Raw genomic sequence first — 24,017 nt, 5'->3', positions numbered from 1 at the left:
TTCTAGTTCGATCATTTGATTTGATCATTTGCAATGATCTGTGATTCCATTTCTTAGTGACTATCCCAAGCATTGACCCAGAATATCACCCTCAACATTACAGTTGAAGGATCTTGAATTGCACCTTTGCAGAGAGAAATGATGACTCCTGCAAGTCCAGAGCTGCCTTGTGACACAATATCTGATATCATCCAGACCAGAGCATTCTGTATAATAGATCACATACCTATATAATTGTTGCTACCTTTTTTTCAGTGTAGTGACTCCAGCTTCTAAAGTAAACAACAGTAATGATGCTGTGCAAATTGAAGATGGTGAAGAAGAAGAATTAACAGTTTGTCCAGGTAAGTAAAATTGTTATAAATGCACGGGTAGTTTTAAAAGTTAAGGTTGTATCCTGAAAGTAAATGTGATCAGACATATTTACAGTAGGGAACATAAGTATTGAACACATCAATGTTTTTCTCAAAGTTTTCAAAGTAATTCACAAAACAAAAACTGTGGTACCGTGTTAGCCAGAAGGAAATATAACAAATTAAAAAACAAACAAAAACAAAAAGTATTGTAGAAGTGATACCTATATTGGCTAACAATAAAATACATTGCAAGCTTACGGAGCACCAAGGCCCCTTCGTCAGGCTAAATACAAATCAAAGCTAGAAAGGCAAAGCATATATATTGTTAGATCAGTGAAAGGTATTCATGGGCAATACATTAGGAAGTTACAAATAGATAGAGATTAATAATTGTAGAGATAATACAATGAATTAGGGTGAGTTGTAATAGTCCAGGGGTCTTGATCCAGTCAGGTCACATAGTGTAAAAAATTTTTATATCAAAAGATATATGTCCCAAGGCTTGTATTTAGTAAAAATAAATTATTTATTCGTGTTCATATTTTAAAAAGTTTGATACATACTGACCCCATATGGCCCACCTTACGCGTTTCGTACCCTTGGCACAAGTGCTGGAGGATACGAAACGCGTAAGGTGGGCCTATAGGTCATGTTGATTTTTTTTTGCTGAGAGGTTTGTTTTTGCAAGCAATTGTTAGTTGTTAGTTAAAGTTTCTAAACCTAACTTTTTTTGCCAACCTGACTGTCCCATCTCAGCCTGTCAGTTAAAGTTTGTAATACTAACGGACTCCTGCTGCACAAATATGGCAGCCCCCTCATACAGGAACATGGGGCATCAGACAGGTAATGTGAAAACATTGTGTTAATACTTTATGGCAAAGTTATAAGTAGCTTTCAAAGGCAATATTATGATAGATGTAAAAAAGAGTTTAATTTCTGGTGTCAGTATCGCTTTAAGTAGTAGCTCCCAAGAAAGTGTTCTGTTCTGTTATATTAGACATCCAGTCACTCCAGCCTTTATACATTACATTCTATATTAGAAGCATTTTTTATTTTGCCCTATTTACCCAGTTTATATTTTAACACTGATCTGTTCTTTTAAGGTATGGAGATTAAAATTATGGAAATATCCATTATCCAGAAAACCCCGGGTCTTCAGCATTTTGGATAACAGGTCCCATACCTGTAATAATTAAGATTTATTTAGGTAATTTGTTTTGAAGCTAAGGCTAGAGATTTGTAACTATTGCCCAAAGGAGTAACCATCTTTTCATGAATGATGCAGTGGAGTTCAGACTTACGTGACAAGAAAGAAGTGCTTCATTTGGTAGTAACATATCAGTGTTAGGACATTTGTTGACATGTAGAATGTACCTGTAGCATTCATTGCCAAAAAGGCAACTGGTGTATAATGTCAGTGACATCTTCAGCACATTGTAAACAAAATGGTTAATGGTTTCACCATCATGTTGTACAATTGGGGCACCCAAGCATATACGTTTGTAAGAAGCGATGGGCAAAGGCAACTCAAGAACATTATATAGTGAGGTGTTCTTCTACTACAGGCTCATTATACAGTAAAAGGCAGTGGTTGCTGCAATCCCAGGTACATGAGAATAGTGTATGCTGGCACCACAAACAACCAAAGCAGGTTATAAACAGTGAAAAGCAGTGACTATTGATACCCCAAGCACATTATATACAGTGAGAGATAGTTAGAATTGTGCCACAATGGCACTCTCAGCACTTAAAGGAGAATTCAAACATTTACCAAAAAACCCTATCAATTAAAGGGATACTGTCATGGGATAACATTTTTTTTTCAAAATGCATCAGTTAATAGTGCTGCTCCAGCAGAATTCTGCACTGAAATCCATTTCTCAAAAGAGCAAACAGATTTTTTTATATTCAATTTTGAAATCTGACATGGGGCTAGACATATTGTCAATTTCCCAGCTGCCCCAATTCATGTGACTTGTGCTCTGATAAACTTCAATCACTCTTTACTGTTGCACTGCAATTTAGAGTGATTTCACCCCCCCTCCCTTTTTCCCCCCAGCAGCCAAACAAAAGAACAATGGGAAGGTAACCAGATAACAGCTCCCTAACACAAGATAACAGCTGCCTTGTAGATCTTATAACAGCACTGAATAGTAAAAACCCATGTCCCACTGAGACACATTCAGTTACATTGAGAAGGAAAAACAGCAGCCTGCCAGAAAGCATTTCTCTCCTAAAGTGCAGGCACAACTCACATGACTGGGGGCAGCTGGGGAATTGACAAAATGTCTAGCCCCATGTCAGATTTCAAAATTTAATATAAAAAAATCTGTTTGCTCTTTTGAGGATTTGAGAATTTTGAGAATTCTGCTGGAGTAGCACTATTAACTGATGCATTTTGAAAAAAAAACGTGTTTTCCGATGACAGGATCCCTTTAAGCAGATAAAAGCCCTGGAGTTGATTTGAGGGGGGGTGCTTGTATGTGGAAGGTTTTGCTGTGAACAAACAACATGCGGTCAAAGGAGCTCTCCATGCCGTTGAAACAAGCCATCCTTAAGCTGCAATATCAGAAAAAACCCATCCAAGAAATTGCTACAATATTAGGAGTGGCAAAATCTACAGTTTGGTACATCCTGAGAAAGAAAGAAAGCACTGGTGAACTCAGCAACGCAAAAAGACCTGGACGTGCAGAGAAAGGCTAGATTGGACTTTGCTAAAAAAAAAAAACAACTAAAAAAGCCAGCACAATTCTGGAAAAACATTCTTTGGACAGATGAAACCAAGATAGACCTCTACTGGAATAATGGCAAGAAAAATGTATGGAGAAGGCGGCACAGCTCATGATCCAAAGCATAACATATCATCTATAAAACATGGCGGAGGCAGTGTGATGGTTTGGGCGTGAATGGCTGCCAGTGGCACTGGGACACTAGTGTTTATCCATGATGTGACACAGGACAGAAGCAGCCGAATGAATTCTGGGGTGTTCAGAGACACTGTCTGCTCAAATCCAGCTAAATGCAGTCAAATTGATTGGGAGGCATTTCTTAATGAAGATGGACAATGACCCAAAACATACAGCCAAAGCAACCCAGGAGTTTATTAAAGAAAAGAAGTGGAATATTTTTGAATGGCCAAGTCAGTCACCTGATGTGAACCTAATTGAGCTGCATTTCACTTGTTGAAGACTAAACTTTGGGCAGAAAGGCCCACAAACAGCAACGGAAAGCCTCTGCAGTAAAGGCCTGGCAGAGCATTAAAAGAAGGAAACCCAGAATCTGGTGACTTCAGGCTGTCATTGCCAGCAAAGGGGTTTCAACCAAGTATCAGAAATGAACATTTTATTTTCAGTTTTTTAATTTGTCCAATTACTTTTGAGCCCCTGAAATGAAGTGATTGCATAAAAATCTGAGGAACTAAAGCATTTTTCTAATACAATCTTTAGATCAACCCACTGAATTAAAGCTGAAAGTCTGCAGTTCAACTGCATCTGAGTTTTTTCATTTAAAATTCATTGTGGTAAAGTACAGAACCAACATTTGAACAAAAGTTGTCTCTGTCCAATGATTTATGGGCCTAACTGTATTATGTACAGTGGGAGGCAATATATACAGTGGGTAGTCGTGTCCTGAGCTCATTAAATACCCTGAAGCAGTTGGTGCTTGCTCCCCAAGCACATTAAATACAGCAAGGGACAGTGGGTTCTGGCACCTGGAAGACATTAATTACAGCAAGAAACAGTAGATACTCACACGCATCAAACCCTTTGGCTATTGTATTTGGTTGCTTGTTATTTGGGTTCATTAATTAATGGGCCCCATCAACATGAATTGTAATTTATTAACAATTAATTAGAAAAGATGGCAGTCTCACTTAATTATAATGTAGTCAGTGGCTGTATGTTGAGGGGCCTAGAATAAAAACCAAGTGAAGAATAAAACCCGCTTTTACCCTCTTAGCTCAACCACCTTTTTGCAGTTTTTCAAGATTTTCGTGGAATAATTTTTACAGTTCTTTGTCAGACAATTTCTGTACAGCATACAGGTTGTAAAGGGAGCAGGCAGCAACTCATCTCTTCTGTATGCAATACCAACAGCAGCTTCTGATGTTTATAGATGAGCATATAACTGGCAATACATATTCACTGGGAAAAATAATCCTGTAGGGTTCATTGGAAAAATAGAAAATAACATTTTATTTTATTTATAATCCATGCAAATGTATTCAGACCTCAACATATGGACTTCTGGAATACTGAGCTGTATTTTATTAAATAGGTTTGCTCTTTTTTGGAAAGGATTCAGGGAAGTACATTTCTTCTGTATTGTTAATTAAACTTATCACTTATCACCCAGCATCTGCATTTAGGTTAAGGCTAAGGCCACACTAGGCGATAGCGCCGCGATTTGACTCGCGGCGACTTTTCGCCGCGACTTTTAAGCCGCAATCGCTGGGGAAACTTTTGCGCTGGCGTCTATGGGGAATCGCGAAAAATCGCCAGCGTAAAAACACACGCGGCGATCTTTTCTCTACTGTCGCTCGAAATTGCCTCGCTAGGCGATTTCGAGCGACAATAGAAAAAAGATCGCCGCGTGTGTTTTTACGCTGGCGATTCCCCATAGACGCCAGCGCAAAAGTTTCCCCAGCGATTGCGGCTTAAAAGTCGCGGCGAAAAGTCGCCGCGAGTCAAATCGCCGCGCTATCGCCTAGTGTGGCCTTAGCCTAAGTGTTCTCTCTTCTTTTTTTTTTATTAGCTAAAAATATAACTATATCATTTTGTAGAGGCCCAGAAAGGGCAAGGACATTAGTTGCGGAAGTGACAGATTTGACAGAGGAATATTCTCTTTCCCAGGTAAGATGCTCAAAGAATGGATTCAATATCAATACCTTAAAAGAATACCTTAAAGGAGAAGGAGAACTACAGAGGTGTTTTATTGCCAAAAGATTAGCTGCAATAGTGCAAGCTAGAATGCTATATTTATTCTGTAGAATGTTTTACCATACCTGAGTAAAAAGCTCTAGAAACTCTCTGTTTGTTGAGGATAGCAGCTGCAGTATTAACATGGTGTGACATCACTTCCTGCCTGAATCTCTCCCTGCTCTGGGATCAGATTACAGCAGAGAAGGGAGGGGGGGGGAGAAAGAGGAGCAAACTGAGCATGCTCTTGCCCAGGGCAATGAGGTTTAAGATGAAGGCAGGAAGTCTTATACAGAAGCCCATGTGTACACAATAGAAGGAAAAAAATGCAGTGTTTCTTTTGACAGGGGACTCAGAGCAGCACTTCTTTGGGGGTTTAGTAGTATATTTAGATGGACCTTTCTGATAAGGCTTACTTAGTTTTAACCTTTCCTTCTCCTTTAAAAGAATATCTGGAGTAAAATATTAATAGGTGAAAAATCAATGTCAGGCACACAGGAAGGTATGTGGTTTTTTTTTTTTGCTCGCAAGTAAATTTTAAAACCAATGACAAACGTGGCAAACATATGGGAAGGTTTGAGCCTATGTATTTGGTAACATGAAAATGGAGTAATGAAGTAAATGGTTTTTGACAAATGGGGTTTTCTCAGAAACCGAAAACAGAACTTTTATATAATGCAATCGCAAAAAACAAAAATTAAGAGAAAGGACAATTACTGAATATTATAATAGTTTCCGTTTATATTTCCTTGTCCTCTGACTGCAGCTATGTAAAATACAAGGTGGGTATTCAGATAATGACTACAAGCCATGCTTATTTTCTCCTCTGCTTGCTGACTGCTAAGGGGAGCGTACTGTTTATTTACAGGTATGGAAAGCCTCAAGCTAATGCTTTCTGGCAGCTCCCACCAATATGTATGAATTCTAATGTGCTGTCAAGGGCTATTCTGGACAATATTATAATAATTTACTATTCAAAAGCAAATATTTAATAAATAAACCCCATCCATATAGCTAAATATTATATATATATAATTCGTATGTATTGAAGTATTACAATTCAAGTGCTGTCTTATTAGACGCAGGCAGCACAGATGGTCACTGATAAAGTATTTGATTTTCTTTAGTTCAAAGCTGTACTTTTTATCCCTTATCTGGCTTATTAAGATAAATGGAGTTTGAAAGATGAAAAAAATAGTGCATGGTGGCATATTTAAAGGAATGGTATCATCAAAACAGTGCCCTGCACTGGTAAAACTGGTTTATTTGCTTCAGAAACTCTATTATTGTTTATATTAACAAGCTGCTGCCTTTAAATACCAGGGCAACACTACATGATATTTTCATTACTTTAACCACTTTAAATACCAGGTGGATAAAGCAGAAAGGCTATCTGGAAACTGGATGCTAGTGTTGATATACTATTCAGATTGCAGGTGCCCCTTCTTTTACTGCCATTGTGGTGTTAGAGGCAGTGTCTGCCTTTCAGCAAGAGGAAGGGTGTGTGGGTAGCTGGTTAAATAGTGAGAGAATTCTCCATTTTAGAGGGACCAAAAAGGTGAGGGAAGGGGCAGCCCTGGGTTACTAGGTGAGATGGCTGCCTACACACCAATATTACAGCTAAAAATAAATTTGCTGGTTCAAGAATACATTTTTAAATGGTAGAGTGAATTATTTGTAATGTGTAATTTATTAATAAATTGTACACCTTAAAAATCTAACTGAATGCGTGTTTCTACTTATGTAACAAGATAATAAGCACCAAACAGAATTGGAAAGCTGCATGTCTCCCAAGTACGCCAAAACCAAATATGTCGTTTTATAGAGATTCCTAAGTTGTATGGAATGTTGAAAACACAGTTTCAGAAATCAGCATGCATTGGATTGCAAGGACAAAAATGCCATGAACGGTAAGTTCACTGCATATTTTTGTAAATATGAAGTAAAGATGATAAATACAAAATGGGTAAATATTTCCTTCTACTCCAGAATACCAAACGGTACAGCTTTGCTAAAGTTAGTGGGTTTTATGATTTGTCTCAAAGCTTGCAATTGACAACATCTCTCCACTTTTCATTATGCACTGAGATAAAACATTCTCATTATGAATGCCAGGGATCTTCTAAACAGTCTGATGCCCAGTATGCATAGAGTTATTACAGTATTTGGCATGTGGTGGCATATACATTTCTAAAAATCACCTTAAAGCTGTTTACCAAATATAGTACGTCATCAGGTACTAAGATAAAGAACCGTAAAGTTCTAATAAGAATTACCTTACATTGAGACTGGCTTCCGTTCTACTAGTCTTGTTTTACATGCACAAACAAGAAAAGAAACAACAGCAGCTTAGAGGTGAAGATGCAATAAAAACTATAAAAATTTAGTAAAATCACAGTGTAAAAAATGCATGTGATATGGACATGCTGGACACTTGGAGTTTCTATCAGTCTTCTGTTGGCCTTGGGCACCTCAATGCTTGTAGGTGGGGGGCCAAGAAAACAAGCAGAGAGCAAAGCCTCTTCTCTTTTCTCCAACCTGGAACTTCTTTAGAAAATAATCTGGACATGGAAGTGGAAGTACATTTTATCTTCTGTATCAGTTAAATGGTTCAAGCAGAATTAAAGGGGGTAGTTCAATTTTAAAATATTTCGTATGTTCTAAAAGGGCCATTTCTAAGAAACTTAATTAATAGCTTTTTAATTATCTGCCTTTTTTTCTGAGTCTTTCCAACTTTCAAATGGAGAAAAGCAAATGCATTGTAAAGCTACAAATGCATTGTTATTGCTACTTTTTATTACTGATCTTTCTATTCAGGGCCTCTACTATTCATTTTCCACTCTCTTATTCAAAACAATGCATGGGTGCTAGAAATAAATAGGCCCTAGCAACCAGATTGCTGAAATAGTAGTCTGGAGAGCAGCTACATAAATTACTCAAAAACCACAAATAATAAAAAATTAAAACTAATTGAAAATTGCCCCACAATATCCCTCTCTACCTTATATTAAAAGTTACCTGAAAGGTGAACAACCCTTTACAATTCTGTATGGGAATAACTAACATAACTGACAACATATAGAGATAAGAAATAAATCATCCTAATTTATGAGGCTATATTGCAAATTTGACAAGGTTCATGTGGGGTTTCTGCTTATAAATATATACTTTATCTATGATTTCTGAGTGTTGTATTCTGGATATTATACGTTACATGTTTCTTTACATATGTATAGTATTACATGTATAGTATTTCTTTAACAAATAAGAAGTAACAGATCACTATGAAAAAGGAAATATCGATTGTATCAATTATTATGTATATACAATTATGGATAAATTATTATTGTTGCGAATGATCGGTTAGTACGGAGAAAACATAACAAGGCTGTCTGAATAGGCAATATTTCAGTTTGTTCGAGTGCGACCACAGAATAACAGAATTTTTATGATGTTTTTTTATGGCTGTTTTTCGCTATGTCAAAAGGGTTAAATACATTGATTGGAATAGAATGTGTTAAATATCTAATAATGTCATTTCGGGGCTGGAGATTTGATTAGCCGTTAGACATCTGTGTTAATTATGCCTATGACTACGTATCACAAGATACGAAACGCGTCAGGATTCCATGTTTTTAATTTGTTGAAATAAAGTTGACTTTTCCTTCACGAGTGGCTCCGGGAGTGCTTGCCGATTTTTCTTCAATTTTGTATATAGATGGACTTGTTTTAAGCAACTATTTAGATATAATTAATTTGTATGCGTTTTGATTCATTAGCCTTACTATTATGTTTATTCTTATTTTTAGGCTTTTTTTGAGGCCCTCTACTATTTATACTATTTTTTTTAACAGACATTAATTACCTGGCAGCCATACAGTTTAAATCCCAGCTGCAGGAAAAAAACCTCTAAATAAAGACTGTAAAGAACAGTTGCAAATTATCTTAAAATTTTGCTGTTTACACCATTTTAAAAGTGCATCTCAAAATGGACACCATCTTTATCCATTAACAAAATTGCTCTGTAATGCCTATGATGTGTTCTTTCTCACAGTTACATAGTAAGATAGGTTGAAAAAAGACACATGTCCGTCAAGTTCAACCTTTTAAATCGACTGTATATATATATATATATATATATATATATATATATATATATATATATATATATATATATATATATATATATATATATATAACCTGCCTAACTGCTAGTTGATCCAGAGGAAGGCAAAAAAAAAACCAGTCGAAGCCTCTCCAATTTACCTGAGAGGGGGAAGAAATTCCTTCATGACTCCAAGTCTTAATGTGATCAATATAGTTTAATATAGTTTTCTTTCCTTAATCTAGCGTGCCACCGGCTAAGGAGAATATACCTATGGAATCTGAATGTCCCCAAGATGTGGAATGTCCGCTGTGTGGGCAGCAGTTTTCCCCATCCCAGCTTCAGATGCATGCTGCAAACTGTGATGGCACCAATCAAAGTGACGAGCAGGAAATGATTGGTTAGTATTCTTCTCATCCTTGTTTTCTCAATTGCAGAGTGTAGCCATCACTACTACAGAGATTAGTGACAGTTAATCTATACCTTCTGTAAGATTGTTGCCTTTTTTTTGTCATTCTCTTGATTTATCTATCTTGTGCTTTCAATCCTTTTCCTTGGTTTTATTTCATAAAGCGTGTAGAAGTGGGCCTAGACTACTGAGGAAGAACCTTACTGGTCCAGGTGACCTCCCATCTGTGGAATCTGGCAAGTAGATATGGTGATTGTTCTCTATCTTCATATACAAATATATTCTCATACACTATTGTGCTAACAAGAATAGCAAGGAGGAACACATGGATTTTTCTTCTTCATGTTACAATTTTTCATTCTGTCTTCACTTAAGTGTGATCAACTTGTATGTCTTTACATCACACTGCAGCCCACTGACTTTACACAATATTTAATCATGACCGGTTTTTGTAGTGCTGTTGGTATTAATTATTTTTGAAGTGTCTGACCTGTAAAATTAGCAAATTTGGTAACTTACAATGGCAGTCAGAAATTTTATTTGGGTAAAATGCATTAACATGCAGAGTGTACGGAGTGTTAATTCATGTGTGCAGCTTTAGCTCCATTTCTGTATTTTGTTTGAGATACAAACAAATTGTTGGACCTCCGTTCTGCATTCAGCTTTTACCCTATCCGAGACTCCTTCTTTGTGGGAAAGAATAATTGGCTTCAGTGCTAGCACATAGTAAAACTAAATACAGTGGGCCTACTGAACTAGTGTAATTACACACATCCAAATTATCAGCAATGCTGTACATTTTCTTCTGCTGGCAATTTACCTTTAGTGCTGTGATACACAATCAATGCTAATGAAGCCATATACTGAAACACTGTTGGGCTTTTATGTTTAGTCCAGCCTGCAATCCACCAACTTTCTACTTGATTACCTATAATTACACTTAAACAGACATTTAATTGTGGATTTTGAAAACCACAACAGTTTTTATGTCTTATCTTGCTGTTTAAACCAAGGGTACAGCCATGTCTGACAAAAAAAACAAGCGTTCTACAGTTTAGCCACTGGGGATCATTGAAGTTCCTTCTCTTTGAAATTAATAATAATAACATTATTAATATAATTAATAATATAATTAATTATCTGCCCTTGAGGAAAGAGGGCAGAGAAAGAGAATAAAAAGAAAGAAGTAGTCATTATTTTTTTAGTAGAAATTACTGTTGATCGAAATTTGGAAAGATCCCTTATCCAGAAGACCCTAGCTACCTACGTTTTAGTACATAAAGTGCAATAAATAACAAATATATAAATTGCAAAAATGAAGTTCCACCTCGTAGAGTTTTCTAGTCTTAGGATCACCATTTAAAATCCTTTTGTGATGAATTGTACATGTAAATTGAAAATAACTTTAAACATATTAGAATTAGAATAAGGGGGTGATTTATCAAGGTTTGAATTCAATATTTTGCCATGATTCGAAAAAACTCACCAATTCAAATTATATTTTGAAAAACTTGAATGTCTGGTATATATTTAAATTTATTAAAAAAAAAAACCCTCAAAAAATCAGCATCTAAAAGCTGACGAGATCATGTAGAAGTCAATGGGAGTTGTCCTAGGCAAAATTCAAGCCATTTTTTAATTTGAGATTTTCAAGTTTGTAAACTCATAAATTTGAGTTTTTAAAGCCTATAAACCTGTAAACTAGAAAAATTCAAGGTGTTACATTTTTTTCACGATTGAATTTTTAAATTTAGATTCTTTCATAAATAAGCTAACATTCGAATTTTTTTAATTGTGCGTTTATTCGAAGTAGAAAAAAACTCACAGACCTCAAATAAATGTTCTTTTATAGGTAAAGCCAGTCTATTTGGGCCCAGTCCACAGTTTAATGTTAACATTTGCAGCTGTAACTTGTGGAGTATTACTACACAATAACATTTAAATAACTCCAGCTTCCTTCCTTACATATGCAAAACACTGAAGGATTACCAGAAACATGTGGACATTTGCCTTCAGACTGCTGCACGGGAGACTCCAAATACTCGGGAGCACAAAGGTGAGCATTTTATCTCAGAAAAGCAGTATATACTCGAGTATAAGCCGACCCGATTATAAATTGAGGTTCCTAATTTTACCTACGAAAACTGGGAAAACTTATTGACTCAAGTATAAGCCTAGGATGAGAAATGCAGTAGCTACTGGTAAGTTTCAATAATCAAAAAACCCTTCTTAAAAAAAATCTCTGCAGGCTGTAGCATTTGCAGTCACTGAATTGGCTCATATTATTATTTATTTTAGTCAGCAGACAGATTATTATTTATATAATTCATTATATAACTTACCAAGTGAGTGGAAGATTTGCAATAAAAGAAAAAATACAATAATCCTGCCTGCTATGGCTGGCTGCGTTTTTACATTGTAAATTACTTACTGCACTTGCAGCCAGGCAGCAGCCATCAGGACCAGGCAAACTGACAAATGATCTGTGCGCGCTGTTGCTTGCTCAGTCCACATCCACTCTCACAGGCGCAAACAGCACAGCCGCGTGCAGTGACGTTGTGTGCACATGACGTCATTGCGCACGACCAGGAAGATGTTCGTACTGGGCCGGTTCCCTCTACTCACTCTTCTGAGTATTTTCAGGGAGAGATTACGAGCAAAGGGGTGCAGGAGCACGGGACTCCAGTCAGTAGCGCAGCCATTCTCGTCGATCAGCTCATACTGACTCGAGTATAAGCCGAGGTAGACTTTTTCAGCACATTTTGAGTGCTGAAAAACTCGGGCTTATTCTCGAGTATACATAATTTATAACACTTTATCTAAGGTTCTTGTTAAAAAGGGGCATATTTCCATGAATTATTGTTGGGTCCTTGAAAATATCACTTTTTCTTCTGCAATTACAGCATGACTGATTATTTCTCAAAGGAAAGGCAATGTAATTTTAGGGCCATCTTTGAAATATAGCATGTAAATCATTTGTTTTCATAAATAGATCAAAATCGATCTCTTCTTTATATTCCTAATGGCAATGGCACATGGGACGTTTGATCTTTGCTCTTTGTCCCACTTGAATAGGAAGCAAGTCATTCAGCACCCTTTGCTAGTCTCAACTGATATTGGCTGTGTTGAGGCACGTATCTGTATTTTTATTGCCTCCTCATGTGTCATAGACCTTAAAAAAAATTTCCTTAGCTGCATAAAAAAAATCTATATACACACACACCGTTGCTCTTAGTCCATCTGCGTTAAAGAAAACTGACCACAATTGTGTTAAGTCACATGACATTAAGGATGCAGATTTGGTTCAACAAAGATTCAGTTGAATCCAATTGTTGAAAAAAATTATGAAATTTGGTCAAATAATAAAATGCATTGCCAATTTGGTGGATAGTTATGATAGTGGATAGTATTAAGTTATGATCTAATTACTATAAGCACAGTATTTTTTTTCTGTGGCAGGAAACTTCAGGACAAGATGGCAGACTTCTGAGCATGCTAGAACAGACAGAGTCGGTATCCACAGATACGGTACATGTATGAACAGATTTGTAATAAATGCTCTTTTAATCCCAGTTAATTCATTTTGTATATACAGTATTTATTTTTTTCAATCTCCACCAGATTGTCCCTGGCACTGCAGATATCAAAAGCACAAATCACAATGTAAAGCTGTGCGTAAACATAAAGATCATCTTGTTTCGTCAGGTTGCCAAATGATCTGATCTTTGCCCAGTCTGGCCACACACATGCTCTTAATCCAGACCTATGAAAGCACGTCAGGAGAGCACTGCATGTAGGATGATTTGCAGTGTAGGAACCGCACATACAATTTTATGTTGAAAGGTTAATCAGTTTTTGTATAGCCAAAGAGAGTGCAACACTGCCAAATAAAACTGGGTGTTAACCATTCAGCATCACATTGTGTATGCGGTTCCTACACTGCAAATCAGTGATCATAGAGATGCAATACCAGGTATCCAGGGAACATCGGCACCACCAAAAAAATAACTTCTGCATAGTGTGTGCGGGATGCTGTCACAGCACTCAATTACACTGCATGTAGGCCCCATATAGATCTGGCAGGGCTGAAAGGCTAATAAACTACTGAATTGGTCTGGAGAGGCTGAAACAGCCGCTTGTATTAGCCAATATATGTCCAGTTTTACTTGATGGTTGGATAATTATATGATCCCCCCAGATGGGAGGAATGTTTTCTTATGGTCGATTACTTGTAAGCAATGGAGAGAAAAGGCAAGGGTGAGCCTTGATGCATAGAGTATTCTTACGCCCTACTGATGTTTAATTGCTTTGCTTTTAAGCTGCAGCATCACGTTGTGGTCTTTAGAAAAGTTCAGCTAATTCAACAAAAATACTGAACAGCAACCAGAAGGGTATGCGAGTTCTATACACACTGTCAGGAAGCTCTGCAACAAAGCAATAATACAGCTCCATTAATTAGAAACCCATTATCCTTTTAATTAAAACGGTCATGCTGACACTTTAGAATAATTTTCATTAAATACAGTAAAATCCTGCCCTGCAATGCTACCCTTTGTATTGTGAGCAGTGCCACTCTGCCTCTGCCCATTAGCTCTGAGGAAATGTGGTTCTAACAGGCATGAAGTAGTTGCATCCAAATGCTAAAAGCCACCTGTAAAATGATATTCATGCTGGTATAACTGACTGTATGTCCCAAAATATTCCTGAATATGCCGATTGTCTTGTGCACCATTTAATTAATGGAGAACTAAACCCTAAAAATTAATATGGCTAAAAATGCCATATTTTATATCCTGAACTTATTGCTCCAGCCTAAAGTTTCAGCATCTCAATAGGAGCAATGATCCAGGACTTCAAATTTGTCACACCATCTTGGAAAGTGTCTGAGACACTCGCATGCTCCATGGACTTAGGGAAGCTGAGCTCAGGGGTTGTCGCAAATTATCAAGCAGAAAATGAGGTTGGCCTGTAATATAAGCTGATGCTACAGGGCTGATTATTAAATCCTGATGCTAATTGCACTGGTTTCTGTGCTGCCATGTTGTAATTATCTGTATTAAATTCTAATCAGTCTTATATTGTGACATTTCTATTCTATGTGTACTGTATATTGTGAGTGGGTCCCTAAGATCAGTAAGTGACAGCAGCACAAAGCATGTGCAGTGAATCAGTAGAAAAGAAGATGGGGAGCTACTGGGGCATCTTTGGAGACACAGCTCTTTAATGCTAAAGGGCTGTGGTTGCCCAAAACATAATGTACAACATTTCTAGCTACTTCGTTATTTAAGCTTTAGTTCTCCTTTAACACTTTAGTTTCTACTACATAAATTTAGCAACTCTGATAGAAAACTTTTCTGCCATCTTCTTGCAGAAACCCACAGCAGTGCCCAAGAGTTTGGCTATAACAGGTAAGCTTATTAAGATGTAGATTCAGATATCATTGAACAAATTGTGCGTATAATCATATATTTTTATTTTATTGTGTCTTAACCTCTTAATTTCTGGTATACTGCTGTTCTTACTTTTCAACTACTCAATTGGTTTTCCTCAAAACACCAGTACCATTCTTCCTATCACAAGCATCATTCTACTAGGCTTCCCATTCTACTGAATTATCCCTTTCTCCTTATATTGCACATGCAGAGGCTTGTAAAGGAAGAAAATCATTTTAAAAGGAAGATGTGAACAGACAGAGAGCGTACAGAATATATTTGTATGAAATAGCTTTTGCTGTGTGTTAACAGTTTTTTTTTTTTAATATCCTGTCTTTTCTGTATAGTTTCTCCCCATCAAGAAAAGATGAGTGTGTTGTTATAAGCAACATTAGTGAATCTCCTATCAAATCTTTCATATCCATCTCTGAAGCCAAAGATTGCCTGGTGGACTTTAAGCAGCAGTTTAGCCACAAACCAAGTAGTAGAGGCACCAGGCAGATTTCAAGAGGTAGACGGAGAAGGCGTTGATACTTGCAATAAACTGATAAATATATGAACTTAGCTAGCAGATTGGACTGAACACAAAAAAAATACATTTTTTTCCCCATAGATTGAATAGATTTGTCTTTTTGTGATCTAAAGATACATGTCCATGATAAACTAATAATACACATGATTATTTAACACATCCATTTTTTTTATTACAACTTGTATATATGAAATTCACTGAAAGGATATTCTTTTAGCCATTTATGTGTACACACATTAGTGCGTGTGCCTATTATTCATGATAAATTATATTTAATTTTGCATTCAGCTATGTGGAGCAAGTGCAAAGTATCTTCACAGCCTCCATTAGTGCTTTACATTGCATGCTGTGGGAGAACTACTCAGTTTATTTAATTATATAGCTATTTTATTTGGTATCATCTATCAGAAGTTTTCGCTATTTCAGTCGTGAAATTAATGAATTGATGTTCAAGGCCTTAATCCATGTCTAATGTTGGTTTAGGTAAGTAATGCCTGGCTGGGGGAATTTTGGGCAAAAACATCCACCGTAGTAATATAGACATGTATACAGTGTTATTAAAGAAAATTTCAATATCTCAAACTCAGATGAATTTTACCGACCCGAAAACTCAAATTCGATTTGCGTTTTTTCTCCGAAAGTCAGAAAGGCTACAAACATCTCCAAATTGGTCACTGGAACTCTCCCATTGACTTGTACATGATTTTGCCAGGTTTTAGGTGGAAAATATTCGAATTCTTAAAGGGTAAGAGTTTGGTAAATCTCGAAAATCAAATGGAGTTTGGATAATTCCCCAGTCAAATTTGATCGTTTTGACCATAAAAAAAAAATTTGAAACCCTTAATAAAACTGCCCCCTAGTGTCAGTAAATATAACCCAAAATGTTTACATTAGAAGGGCTACAGTTACATGTATTGCAATTAAAGGGGGATTTGGTTGGATTTGTTACAAATTAAATGACATTAAAATATGAAAATTAAGAAAAAAATGTGATTGGTAGACTAAGATAACCAATGTGCATATAAGAATTCTCTGGAACCTCAAGTGAAACATGGTAATCCCGCATGATTGGAAAAAACAAGGTTTACATTGATTCTGGCACCTTTACAGAAAATCACCCATCCCCAATACATGATGTGAGGCAGCTTTGTTTAGTATAGGCGGTAACTCTAGTTTTCTTCTGCAGCAATTCTTAGTACATGAATGTCTACACTACAGTATCAGGTCTCAGCCTGCAGCCCAGTGCCACAAGAACAGTGCCTTGCAAAAGTATTTACCCCCCCCTTGGCATTTTTCATTTCATTTACAGAACATGCCTACAACTTTGAAGATGTTTTTTTTTTTATTGTGAAGCAAACAACATATAGGACAAAATAATAGAAATCTTCCGCGTGCATCGTTCAGTGTCTGCATCCGACAGTCGTGTCATGTCAGATCAACACTGCAACACCATCCAACATTTGTTTGCCCATTCCTCAAGGCAAAACTGCTGCAGCTCCTTCATGTTTGATAGTTTTCGCTTGTGAACAGCAATCTTCAAGTCTAGCCACAGATTCTCAATTGGATTGAAGTCTGGACTTTGACTAGGCCATTCCAACACATTTAAATGTTTCCCCTTAAACCACTCGAGTGTTGCAGTTTAGCAGTATGCTTCAGATCATTGTCCTGCTGGAAGGTGAACCTCCGTCCCAGTGTCAAATCACAGGCAGACTGTCACAGGTTTTGCTCAAGAATCTCCCTGTATTTAGCACCATCCATCTTTCCCTCGACTCGGACCAGTTTCCCAGTCCCTGCGGCTGAAAAACATCCCCACAGCATGATGCTGCCACCACCATGTTTCACTGTGGTGAGGGTGTTCTTGGGGTGATGGGATGTGTTGGATTTGCGCCAGACATAGTATTTTCCTTGGTGACCGAAAAGTTCAATTTTAGTCTCATCTGACCAGAGCACCTTCCTCCATACATTTGGGGAGACGCCCACATGCCTTTTGGCAAACTCAAAATGTGCCTTCTTATTTTTAACTTTAAATAATGCCTTTTACGGTTATGTTGTACGGTTATGTTGTCCTATGGACAGATACTCCAGTCTCTGCTGTGGAACTCTGCAAATCCTTCAGGGTTACCTTTACTCTCTGTGCTGCCTCTCTGATTAATGCCCTCCTTGCCCGTTCTGTGAGTTTTGGTGGGCGGCCCTCTCTTGGCAGGTTTGTTGTGGTACCATTGTTGTGGCACCATGTCAGAAAAGGTGTGTTTATATTGACAGATCATGTGACACTTAGATTGCACACAGGTGGATTTCATTTCACTAATTACGTGACTTTTGAAGGTATTTGGTTGCACCAGGATTTTTTAGGGGCTTCGTGGCAAAGGGGGTGAATACATATGCACATGCCAATTTTCATTTTTTTATTTTTTTTAAAATTCTTTTTATATATATATTTTTCTCATTTTACTTCACCAACTTAGACTGTTTTGTGCAGATCCATCACATAAAATAAGATTAAGAAACATTTAAATTACAGGTTGGATTGTAACAAAATCGGTAAAAAGCCAAGGGAGGTGAATACTTTTGCAAGTACAGTTATAGGGGCTTTAGCACTGGTTACAACTAAAGCAAAATCATATTTGACACTGCTTAAAGCAACAAGTTAAGGTGGCTAATTGCAATAATACATTTATATTGTAGAATTCCTTACAAAAGCAGTAGTGGCTGCCATGTTCATACATAAATATAAGCAAGAGTCTGTAGTTGTGAAATGAATAATTCACTGAGCTGATCAGATGGGCATTGAATTAAATAGAAATCTACATTCCTTACTGAGATAAGGAAGAAATTTCCCCTGCTCTTGAGGCTGAATTGGTGTATGCTTCACTGATTTTATTTTTTTTATGTTCCTCCAGCTTCGATCAATATGAATTGAATTTTTGAACAGTTGAGCTTTACTATCTTTAGAGAATTCAAAGATATAGAGTTACTGGTACACCTCATATTGTTCTTCTTTAACATTGTTACTTTATATTGCTCGTTCAGTTGCTATTGTCTTTCCTTACAAAGGCAAGGACTTGGCTTGGCTGCCTTAATGGCAATTTAAAGGACCAGTAACATCAAAAAATAAAAAGTGTTTTAAAGCAATATAATGTACTGTTCCCTGCACTGGTAAAACTGGTGTGTTTGCTTCATAAACACAACTATAATTTATATAAACAAGCTGCTGTGTAGCCATTCAAGCACAGGATACATAGTAGATAGATAAATTCTGAGGAATCTTACTGTAGATTACAGATCTTATCTGTTATCTGTTGTGTATCCTGTGCCTTTTCTCCTTTTTCAGCTTTGAATGGCTGACCCCAATGGCTACACAACAGTTTGTTTATATAAACTATTATAGGGTTTTTGAAGCAAACACACCATTTTTACCACTGAAGGGCAACAGTAACATTATATTGTTATTCCTTTAGAATGCTTTCATTTTTTGGTGTCACTGTTCCATTAATGTATCTCAGAACAGTGGCTCCACCTTGCTATAGTTCTTTACTTAAAACAGAATTTGGGGTCCAATATTTATTCAGCCCTACCTGTCACATGTTCTTTAGTTTTCCCTACTGATTCTGTTGTTCTGAAACTGTTTTTTGGCCCAGGCTGCATGATTATGCTCTAGCTCAGTGATCCCCAACTAATGGCTCGTGAGCAACATGTTGCCCACCAACTCCTTGGATGTGACCTTTTTGTTCAAGCCTTCTTTGAAGTTTCATAAGAAAATTACAGATATAGGAAAACACTGATTTCAAGTTGGGCAGTTTGTTCACCTTTAAATTCACTTTTAGCAATCGGGTTGCTAGGGTCCAAGTTACCCCAGCAAGCATGCATAGATTTGAATAAGAGACTAGAATATAAATTGGAGAGGCCTGAATAGAAGGAGGAGTAATAAAAAGTAGCAATAGCAATACATTTTGTAGCCTTAGGGCAGAGACACACAATCAGATTTGGGGAGATTAGTCGCCCAGCAACAAATCTCCTCTTTTTCGGCCGACTTCGGAAAAGGAAGCGATCCGAGTGCCATCCCGCCGGCGATTTTAATAAGTCCCCCTTATTGACCAGCTTCATAGTTTGAAACCCACAGTACTTACTGCTTGCTTTAAAAAACATTTAGAGCTTTTTCTTTCTCAAGTGGGAGCTATAGATTTTTCATGCATATAAAAATCAGTTCGCATACAGTTAGGTCCATAAATATTTGGACAGACAACTTTTTTTAATGTTGGTACTCTAAATTACCACAATGAATTTTAAATGAAACAACTCAGGTGCAGTTGAACTGCAGAATTTCAGCTTTAATTCAGTGGGTTGAACAAAAAGATTGCATAAAAATGTGAGGAACTAAAGCCTTTTTTTAACACCATCACTTCATTTCAGGGGCTCAAAAGTAATTGGATAAATAAAAAAAACTGAAATAATACTTGGTTCTAATACTTGGTTGAAAACCCTTTACTGGCAATGACAGCCTGAAGTCTTGAACTCATGGACATCACCAGATTCTGGGTTCCTCCTTTTTAATGCTCTGCCAGGCCTTTACTGCAGCGGCTTTCAGTTGCTGTTTGTTTGTGGGACTCTCTGTCCGAAGTTTAGTCTTCAACAAGTGAAATGCAGCTCGATTGGGTTCAGATCAGGTGACTGACTTGGCCATTCAAGAATATTCCACTTCTTTGCTTTAATAAACTCCTGGGTTGCTTTGGCTGTATGGTTTGGGTCATTGTCCATCTGTATTCTGAAACACCTCCCAATCAGCTTGACTGCATTTAGCTGAATTTGAGCAGACAGTGTCTCTGAACACCTCAGAATTCATTCGGCTGCTTCTGTCCTGTGTCACATCATGGATAAACGCTAGTGTCCCAGTGCCACTGGCAGCCATGCACGCCCAAGCCATCACACTGCCTCTACCATGTTTTATAGAGATGTGGTATGCTTTGGATCATGAGCTGTTCCATGCCTTCCCAATACTTTTTTCTTGCCATCATTCTGGTAGAGGTTGATCTTGGTTTCATCTGTCCAAAGAATGTTTTTCCAGAACTGTGCTGGCTTTTTTAGATGTTTTTTTTTTCAAAGTCCAATCTAGCCTTTCTATTCTTGATGCTTATGAGTGGCTTGCACCTTGCAGTGCACCCTCTGTATTTACGTTCATGCAGTCTTCTCTTTATGGTAGACTTGGAAATTGATACGCCGACCTCCTGTAGAGTGTTGTTCACTTGTTTGGCTGTTGTGAAGGGGTTTCTCTTCACCATGGAAATGATTCTGTGATCATCCAACACTGTCTTCTGTGGATGTCCAGGTCTTTTTGCGTTGCTGAGTTCACCAGTGCTTTCTTTCTCAGGATGTACCAAACTGTAGCTTTTGCCACTCCTAATAATGTAGCAATTTCTCGGATGGGTTTTTCTGTTTTTGCAGTTTAAGGATGGCTTGTTTCACCTGAATGGAGAGCTCCTTTGACCGCATCTTCCACATACAAGCACCCCCCCTCAAATCAACTCTAGGGCTTTTATATGCTTCATTGATAATGACATAACGAGGGCATAGCCCACACCTGGCCACTGTGTTACTGTTTTTCTATTTCTAAAAGAAGCTGAATACTGTGCTATAAGCAAATTTTTTTTTAAAATTGTATTACATTATAGATCAGCAGAGAGTGTATTTTTCTGTCTCGTGATGAGTCTCAATGACATCTCAAGGCATTGGTGCAGGAAATAATCTTGAGGGCAAAATAATGATTTTTGCCTCTTTTTTTAGGGCAATGAAGCCCTAATTCACTGGCACACTCTTGTATAATGAAGAATTCAGAATGAATTCTATGATATTGAGTTGCCTGATGCAACAAAGCAGCCCCAAACTATAGCATTTCCACCAACATGCTTCATAGTTGGTATCATGTTCTTCAGTGAAATGCTGTCTTTGGTATTTGCCAAACATTCCTTCTGTTACTGTGGCCTGTGGTCATAAGTGGCAATCTTTTTAAATCCCATCCTAGACTCACAGGCATCATAAACCTTCTTTCTAAAGGCCTCAAGCTAGGCATGATGATGATACACACACCAGCAACAAAGAGCAAACTAAACTAGATGTCTCGGGTTTAAATAAGACAGGTCCCACCAAGATCCTCTCTACCAATGCTCTTACCAATGGTCTACCAAGGGCAGAACATATTCCTTATGTCTCACACTTACTTCTTCTTTGCACAATGTGTGGGAGGGAAAGGAATGAAGCAGAGCCAGGCAATGGGGGAAAAAGAGCATGGTAATGTGCCCGGCTAAAACGGCCTGTGGAAAATACTGTAACTTGTAGATTCGTTGACCAGAGTTTTTGACGTGCAATTAAAAGAAGAGGCCTGAGATATTTGTAATCATCAAATGGCAACAGTTCACAAAATGTGTCTCAGGGGAGAACATACTAACTACCAACTTTTATTTCAGATCAATAGTTAAACTGATGGTAGTAAAGAAAAGAATGAAATAGTTGCCCTAGCCAGACAAATGACTTATTGGATGTTAGACTAACAATAGAAAGATCTAGTTGGAGCACTGGACCACTGTTTTAAGGAATAAGCAGATCCAGAGCTACAGGGTTTTGAATTAAGACAAAGGTAGTAAAAGGAATACAGTTTTAAAGGAAAATTATACCCACCAAACTACGTATGTCTCTAAAAATATATTGCAGAAAACAGCTCATACATATATGTTACTGATTGGTCACTTAATTTGATATAATCTGTTGCTTAAAGGACATGTAAAGCCTACATTTTCCTACCATGTATATAAGTTTGGCATATCTTCCTCACCCAAGAGACATCATTTGTACTGCATATACCCCCTCCATTTGGCAGCACCATCATATTTTACTTAAACAAATCGCAGCTTTCACCCAGTGGCCATTTTCCCTCTGACACATCATGAGTAAAATTGAGACGTGCATGCTGTAAAGTTCACGCAATGCAGAATGCAGGTTTACACAGGCACAACATACTTTGATAAAAAGTTCTGCTGGGGTTGAGTACTGTAATGGTTAAGCTGAGCTCAGGAAAGATGGTTAGGAGAAAAAAATAGCAACAGACAGATAAAGCAGAGTTTCTATGGAAACCAGCAATGCTATCTCTTCATTGGCTGTTAAACTGGAGAATGTGTTTAGTAATCTGACCTGAGAAGAACTGGGCATGCTCATAAGACAACAGCCAAAGCAAATTCCTGAGGGAGGAGGATGAGGGGGTTGGAGGAGGAGAAGGATTTCTAAGTGATTAAGGGGATGCTGCAGCCTTACAGTAACATCAACATTTTTTTTAAAAGAATTCGTTAGTATACCAAGAAAAAAACCCACCAAGATTTATTAAATGTTAAAATCTAACAGTCTTTATTAAGAAATAATCGTGCGGCACTCGAGTTCTCCTCCCTGCCTTCCTTATAGGAGCCAGGGAGGAGAAATCGATCGCCACACGATGGATCGCCTTTTCTGAAGAGGAGCACAAGCGGAGTTTCGGTAAGTTATTTACTTTAAGTATTAATTTTCGGGGTAGATTTTTCCTTTAATTCATGCATTTTTCTTTAGCAGGATTCATTGCTCTTGAAACACCCCGTCTCAGCCTATGTTATTCTTAGGCATAAAACTAAGTTTAGTTTAATGTATAATAATTTTAAGCTTTAAAGGAACAATTCAGTGTAAAAAAATTAAAACTGGATAAATAAATAGGCTGTGCAAAATAAAAAAATGTTTCTAATATAGTTAGGCAAAAATGTAATGTATACAGGCTGGAGTGAGTGGATGTCTATCATAACGGAACAGAACACAACTTTAAGGGAGGCCACATGGGACATAACTGTTCAGTGAGTTTGCATTTGATCCTCGGCATTCAGCTCAGATTCAAAACCAACAATTATGGCCCATGTGGCCCCCCATTTAAGTCACTGATTGGTTACTGCTTGGTCACCAGGGTAACCAGTCAGTGGAAACCAAGCGAGCTGAAAAGCAGGAAGTAGTGTTCTGGCTATTATGTTACACATCCAGTCACTCCAGCCTTTATACATTATATTTTTGGCTAACTAACTATATTAGAAACATTTTTTATTTTGCGCAGCCTATCTATTTACCCAGTTTTTATTTTTATACTGAACGATTCCTTTAAAGGCTTGTTTTAGGAAGGGCAAGGAAGGCTTTTGCCCCAGTCCTCCAACCTCAGCTTATGGAAACAAGCTAAGGTTTTCTTCTCCCTGCCTTTATTCTGCCCTGCT

Source organism: Xenopus laevis, chromosome 3S (assembly GCF_017654675.1).
Source record: "Xenopus laevis strain J_2021 chromosome 3S, Xenopus_laevis_v10.1, whole genome shotgun sequence".
Taxonomy (NCBI): Eukaryota; Metazoa; Chordata; class Amphibia; order Anura; family Pipidae; genus Xenopus; species Xenopus laevis.
The sequence above is the reverse complement of the archived record's forward strand: the minus strand, read 5'-3'. Positions refer to the sequence as shown.